This window comes from Scylla paramamosain, chromosome 20 (genome assembly GCF_035594125.1).
Source record: "Scylla paramamosain isolate STU-SP2022 chromosome 20, ASM3559412v1, whole genome shotgun sequence".
NCBI classification, from domain to species: Eukaryota; Metazoa; Arthropoda; class Malacostraca; order Decapoda; family Portunidae; genus Scylla; species Scylla paramamosain.
Genome location: NC_087170.1, coordinates 15,826,495 through 15,833,994, shown reverse-complemented (window position 1 = coordinate 15,833,994; position 7,500 = coordinate 15,826,495). Strand labels below are relative to the sequence as shown.

General features: G+C 39.2%; 1 protein-coding gene across 1 annotated transcript in view; it reads left to right on the top strand.

Annotated features, from left to right (window-relative positions):
• The first annotated feature begins 2,358 nt into the window (after nucleotides 1–2,358).
• The window catches only part of LOC135110456 (SET domain-containing protein SmydA-8-like), a 26,237-nt gene continuing 21,095 nt past the window's right edge, over nucleotides 2,359–7,500 (top strand). The window contains exon 1 of the mRNA XM_064022811.1: nucleotides 2,359–2,507. The gene's annotated coding sequence lies outside the window, so the exon portion shown is untranslated. The remainder of the gene's footprint in view (nucleotides 2,508–7,500) is intronic.

Genomic DNA, 7,500 nt, shown 5'->3' with positions numbered 1-7,500 from the left:
TGTTGACTCAGGTGAGGTGCGCCAGGTGGCCGTAGGAGTATCATTAAACGTAGCGTTGTTCATTCTGGTTCATTTCGGTTCGTTTTGCTTCATTTCGGTAAAATGACACCGCCTGGAAAAAAAAATCTTGTATTAATGTGTGAATCTTGAACAATTTTTTATTTATTTATTTATTTCTATATTTATTTGTAAATTTATCTTTATTATTGTGACTTTTATTCACTTTCACTCAGATACTTGCTAGGAATATTTTTTTAATTGACTACGATCTCTCTCTCTCTCTCTCTCTCTCTCTCTCTCTCTCTCTCTCTCTCTCTCTCTCTCTCTCTCTCTCTCTCTCTCTCTCTCTCTCTCTCTCTGATGTGATGGTAACTTTTTAATAAGGTGAGCACACTTTTTTTGTGTAAAGTTCAGAGCTTGCCAAACAGGCCCCGGGGGAGAGAGAGAGAGAGAGAGAGAGAGAGAGAGAGAGAGAGAGAGAGAGAGAGAGAGAGAGAGAGAGAGAGAGAGAGAAAATATCTGACTACATTACATGCAAAATTAGTATGAAAGATTATAGTTAAGGAAAGGAAATAAAGACAAAAATTACTGATATTATCTAAAAAATATGTATATAAATAGTAACGATATTCGCCAAAGAAAAAAATAATAGTTCATGTTTTTATTACCCGTTTTCTTTCCTCCTTTATTCCTCATTATTTCCTTCCTTGGCGCAAAGTTACAGTATTGTTTGATCGTCTATTGCAATCATTCCTTTTATATGTAATGATAATACTGCTAATGCCAGATGTAATTACACTAATATCTAAGTCAATTAGTAATATACAATTATCATCTTTTTCTCACCTTCTTTCAAACACTCTCCTTTTTTTTTTCAGACATAAATTCACTTACGTATAATTGTCAAGTGTATCAGTAATAATATGAAACGTTTATGGGTTTATATTATTAACTATTTTTTCTACACTTTTTTTTCCTTATTTTTAGTTGTCATGTTAATCAATGATCGTATAGAAAGTGTGTATTAATGTTTGTTTTTTTCTTTACCTTCTTTTTTTTTTTTTTTTGTAGCGTTTGTTGGTTAAGGTAAATGCATAGATGGTGCATTATTTTTACATTTAATATTCATTCAAATTTCTTTATTGTCTGCGATATATTATTAGGAGTTTGTTCATATTTTTGTCTCCCTTTCATGTACTGCACTAAACATATACAATATTATCTATCTATCCATCTCTTTAACTATCTTTCTATCTACCTATCTATCTATCTGTCTATCAATCAATCAATCAATCTATCTATTTATCTATCTATCTATCTATCTATCTATCTATCTATCTGTACGTTTATTGGTGTGCCCATCTGTTTGTCTATGAATTCGTCTATCTATATATGTCTATCCTTGTATTAGTCTTTCTGTTTATCAATCTACCTATGTCACTATACCCCTTACAGAACTAGGTATCACATTTCCCTCTTATTCTCAAAACACAGCACTACAAAAACCTTCCAAACTTAATCCAGACCCATATGAGTCACTCACAATGGAACCATCAACACCACACACTCCTGACGGTATGATTTACAAGCCGCACGGTAATAAAAACATCATCATCCCGGAACAGCAGCAAACCCTCCGTAGCGTCACATAGAATACAATGAATACGATGACCTACTAGGAATGGAAAAGCTTGATTAACACACACAAAGGACTCCTATCATTAACATTCCCTTATTGTCGGGGGAGTGAATAATATTTTTCAAAGGGGAGTGTATGAGTGTGTAATAATACTACTTTTTTTTCAGGTGGTGAGTGTATGGGGTGTTTACTTGTGAAATTTCTAAAAGGTCAGAGTTCACGGCCAGGACAACATTAGCCCCGGAAGAGCCGCAGGTGAGTACGATGCTGTTATTGAAATACCGTGGACACCTGCAGCATGCTAATTAGTGAGAGATACGGGCCATCCAGGTGAGGTTCTTCTTGGTCTGTCATCTCTAGATTTCTTTTTCTTGTGTGTGTGTGTGTTTTTTTATGTATTTATTCTTTCTAGTGTCATTTCTATCTTCCTTTGGTTATCTGTCAAGGCTTCTTTTTTTTTTTTACTTTTTTTTCGTTTTATTTCCTTCGTTATCTATTGCTTTCTTTTCGTGTCTGTCTTTCTGTCTGTAAGTATGTGTATTTATTTGTGCCTTTTTTTTCATCTTAAAATCTAAATACTCTATTTATTGTTCTTTTTTTATTGCCTTTCGTCATTTTCCGTTAGTTATTTGTTCATATGTCTTTTTTTCATCATTTAATCACGAATATGTATTTATCTACCTCTTTCCCCTACAGTCTCTGCTCCGTTATTTATTCATATATTTGTTTTTATGCATATAATTGTGTTTATTTGAATTTCTATGTATTTTGCATGTATTGATTTTCGTTCGCTTTCCGTCACGACACACGCATCTCTTTCCTTCCAACGAGTGAGGCGGAGGCTGCTAATGAAGACAGGTGTACTCAGGTAAGCTTGATTATTATTATTATTATTATTATTATTATTATTATTATTATTATTATTATTATTATTATTATTATCATCATCATCATCATTATCATCCCCTCCTTATTCCTCCTCTACGCAAATTCTCTCTCTCTCTCTCTCACCTCCTGTTCCTCCTCCTCCTCCTGTTTCTCCTCCTCTTTCTCCTCCTCCTGTTCCTCCTCCTCCTCCTCCTCCTCCTCCTCCTCCTCCTCCTCCTCCTCCTCCTCCTCCTCCTCCTCCTTCAGGCAGCAACATAGGTAGGATGGCAAGGAAGAGACGTGTTAATTAAGTCCTCAGGTGTGCTGATGATGATTAGAAGAGAGGCCAGGTAGTAATGAGCTGCCCACGTGCCGATTACACACACACACACACACACACACACACACACACACACACACACACACACACACACACACACACACACACACACACACACATACACACACATATACACGCACTCACTCACGCACACCTGACCTTGACCCCTAATAAGAGAGAGAGAGAGAGAGAGAGAGAGAGAGAGAGAGAGAGAGAGAGAGAGAGAGAGAGAGAGAGAGAGAGAGAGAGAGAGTGAATGGCAAAAAAGTGATATATTGAATTTGGTAACAAAAAAATCAAGAAGTTGAAGATCGATTACCGAGAGAGAGAGAGAGAGAGAGAGAGAGAGAGAGAGAGAGAGAGAGAGAGAGAGAGAGAGAGAGAGAGAGAGAGAGAGAAATTGTATCAAACTTGCCTCTAATAAAAGATGAATAATACATCTCCATTATTGATATTATTGTGAACTTGTTTTGAAATGTAACTAAAGATATAATGACACATTTCCATGGACTGACAAATGATGGTGAGATTAGAAAATGTTGGAGAGTGATTAGATAGAAATAGGAAAATAAAAGCCAGGAAAAAATACCGATCATAAAATTGAAACTAACTTTATAAATGGTGTTTTTACAAGGCTGGTAAGGAGATCGATGATAATTTAAAGGAAAGATAAAATTCAGAAACAAAGTTATAGTAGAAGATGAATGAAAAGAAAGGTTGATTAGTGTTGAAATTAAAATAAGAAGCTGGAATAAAATATTTCTTAATGGCTAAAATTTGAAACAAATCAAAAAATAATAATAAAATGGAGTAAAAGAAAGGTAGAAAGAGATAAAAGAAGGTAAAAGAAAAATGGAAACACAGACGGAAATAAAAACAAATAAAAGAAGAATAGATGGATTATAGATTGAGAAAATATCAAAGAAATTGGTGAAAAAAATTAAAACCAATTGTAAAAAGCCATGATACTCGCAGCCACAGTCCTCACTTAAGAAAGCAATAATTGTTAAGAAAGATTTAATATACCTATTTTTCTCGTCGCTGCAATTAGATAGTTCACTAATTAAGGATTGAAAATTAACGGAGAAAATCAGAAGCACTTAACACACACACACATACACAATCAAAGGCGAATTCTCTTATGACACGTGTTGGGATTCGAACCGTGAGCAAACCCATGGACCCAGAACGAACCCTCCTTCGAATCACCCACACAAAGAACCACCTTGTAATTACTCGCAAAGAAGTGACGGGAGAGGGAAGAGGGGCAAGGGAGAGAGAGAGAGAGAGAGAGAGAGAGAGAGAGAGAGAGAGAGAGAGAGAGAGAGAGAGAGGGGGGGGGGGTGACCAAGATGTGTGAAGGGGGATAGGTAGAGACAGGAGAATTACAGAGTTGGATGTTGTGTGTGTGTGTGTGTGTGTGTGTGTGTGTGTGTGTGTGTGTGTGTGTGTGTGTGTGTGTGTGTTTGCCGTGTTAATTAGAGTGTATTTACTCCACTGGATTGATCGGTCATTACTGAACGCGATGCATCACTCAGCAAGGCGAGGAGGAGGAGGAGGAGGAGGAGGAAGAGGAAGAGGAAAAGAGGAGGAGGGAGGAAGAGAAGTAAAAGAGGAGGAAGGACAAAATCAGTATAAGAACAAAAAAAAAATGAAAGATAAAGAAACAAACAGGAAGAAGAAGGAGAAGAAGACCAAGAAGAAGAAGAAGAAGAAAAGGAAGAAGAAGAATAAAAAAAAAGGAGGAAAGGGGGAGAAGAAGTTATATAATGGAAATGATGATCTCGATGAAAGGAGAACACTAGAAGATGTTATAGTACAGGAGAGAGAGAGAGAGAGAGAGAGAGAGAGAGAGAGAGAGAGAGAGAGAGAGAGAGAGAGAGAGAGAGAGAGAGAGAGACAGAGATACGAATAGACCAATAATTTTCGCAACTCCTCTTCTTCCTCCTCCTCCTCCTCTTCCTCAAACGAAACAAAAAAAATAGAAGGGGGAGAACACATAGACAATGAAAAGAGGAGAAAGGAGAGATGGAACAAGAGAGAAAAGACGAGATGGAGTGAGTGAAAGAGAAAGAGGAGGAGGAGGGGGAGGAGGTCTTTTATCAGGGAGCTGCGCCGTGGGACTGACGTGTGGAGGCAAGAAGGGGAGGAGGAGGAGGGGGAAAGGAGGGGGGCAGGGAAGGAAGAAGAATTATAGGGCTAGGAGCAGTAGTTAGAGGAAGAGGAGGAGGAGGAGGAGAAAAAGTGGAGGAGGAGGAAGAGGAGGAGGAGGAGAGTCAATAATTATAAGGAAAGGAATAAAGGGATAATTTTTCTTTCCTTTTGAGGGTTAAAATTGCCTTCCTCCTCCTCCTCCTCCTCCTCCTCCTCCTCCTCCTCCTCCTCCTCCATTTTTCCCTTTTCCATCATCATCATCATCGTCATCATGATCCAGAAAAAAAGAGAAAATTTATTTCAAGATAAAATATAAGAGAGAGAGAGAGAGAGAGAGAGAGAGAGAGAGAGAGAGAGAGAGAGAGAGAGAGAGAGAGAGAGAGAGAGATTGGAAAACGGGAAAAAAATAACACAAAGGAAATGGAACATAGAAAACATTGGTTATGAACGGAAATTTAACGAAAGACATTGAAGATAATGGCAAACACTATAGACTTAATGAAACGTGGCAGGTTTTCACCGTAGACTAACTCAAGATGACAAATTCCATCCATACAGTTAGTGAAATATGGAAAATATTCTCCCAAGACTTAATGAAACATGGCAATCGCTTCCCGTGGAGTTATTTAAATTTGGCAACATTTCTCCGTAGACTTATCTCACTTTAACCAGCTTTTCTAGCCCAACCTTGTGCCTATCCACCCCAACTAGCCCAAGCCATCTCCAGCCCAACCTTGCATATAACCAGCCCATCTAGCGCAGCCATACACCTACAAAGTGTTTCTAGCCCAAATAGCTCATACCAGCTTCGCACATATTCAACCATCAAGCCCAAAGTAGCCCAATCTATGCACCACGACTTGATCTGCATATCTGTTGTTGTTGTTTTTTTTAGTACCGCTTACATTTCTTTGTTTTTAATGCCCCACCTTTAGAAAAATAGAACTTTATCGATAAAAAAAAAAAAACTCCTATTTTAAACTACTCCTTAATGCATCCATACAATCCACCCGCTATCCACCATCTGTATATCCATCCATCCATTCATCCTCCATCACAACGTAGTAAATTGAAAAGAGGAAAAAGACAGACATGTTGTTAATTAATGTTTGGCGAAGCGCCGCGTCAAAAGCTGTAAATAAACACGCGAAATGAGCAGAGCGAACCGCCATTGTGGGAAGTTTTTGAGCTGTGTGTGACGAGAGAGAGAGAGAGAGAGAGAGAGAGAGAGAGAGAGAGAGAGAGAGAGAGAGAGAGAGAGAGCAGTTTTTAGAAGAATGAAAATAGGAAAAATGCATCGTTTGTGAATTACCAGAAAGAGAGAGAGAGAGAGAGAGAGAGAGAGAGAGAGAGAGAGAGAGAGAGAGAGAGAGAGAGAGAGAGAGAGGTCAGTTTTTACAAGAATTATAATAAGAAAAGATTGTGTGTGTGTGTGTGTGTGTGTGTGTGTGTGTGTGTGTGTGTGTGTGCGTGTGAGTGCGTGTGAATTAGCAGAGTATAATTAGTAAAGAGTGAGAGTTGAGAGTTCCCAGCGCCCTTGTCACGCGCCCTGAGTGGCCCAAGACAAGGCAGGAGGGTCATCCTTACTGAGTGGCCCTCCAGCTGACTTTTGAAGGGGCGTGAGGGGAGAAGAGGAGGAGGAACAAGAGGAGGAAGAGGAGGAGGAGGAGGAGGAGGCAGTAAAAGGAGTGTGTTGTGTTGCTTTTAAGTTTTTGTTGTTTTTTGTTGATATTTTTGTTCTCTGTTTTGTTTTCTATGTTTGTTGTTGCTGTTGGTGGTGGTGGTGGTGGTAGTGGTGGTGGTGGTGGTGGTAGTAGTGTTCTTGTTCTTCTCTTGTGTTCCCTTCATGTTTACCTTTCCCCTCACTTTTCCTTTCCCACTCTCCCAATCTGTCCCTCATATTTTCCTCCTCCCTTCCCCTCTCCTCTTTTTCCCACGTTCTCCTCCCACTCCTTAATCTTAATAAATATTGTTCACTTAACCTCTCCCCCTTTTCTCTCCCCTCTCCCCCTCCCTTCCCCTCTCTTCCATCTTCCCCTCACTCCTTTATCTCAACAAAGACTTCCATTCCATGTTACTCTTTATTCCATTTTACCATCATCATCTCCCTTCCTTCACCCTCTCTCCTCTCTTTCCTTCCCTTCCCTCTTACCCCTTTCCCTTCTCTCTCCCCTTTTCCCTCTTCCATATTTCCCATAATATACGTCATCTCCTTATCTTAAAAATGTCCCTCTCATTTTCTTCTTTCCCCTTCCCTCTCTCCCCATTTTTTCCCCACCTTTCCTCTCCTCCCCTGTCTCCCATCTTCTCATCACTCCCTCTTCTCAACAAATACTCCCATTTCATTGTAACTCTTTACCTCTTTTTTTCCCTCTTTTACCTCCCCTCTCCTCATGTCTTCCCTCTCTTCCTCCTCCTCAGCATCTTCCTCATCGTAACTCCCATGGGAAATTATGTCCAGTAACGAACAGACTCGGAAAGAAAAGGGAAAAAAAGAAAG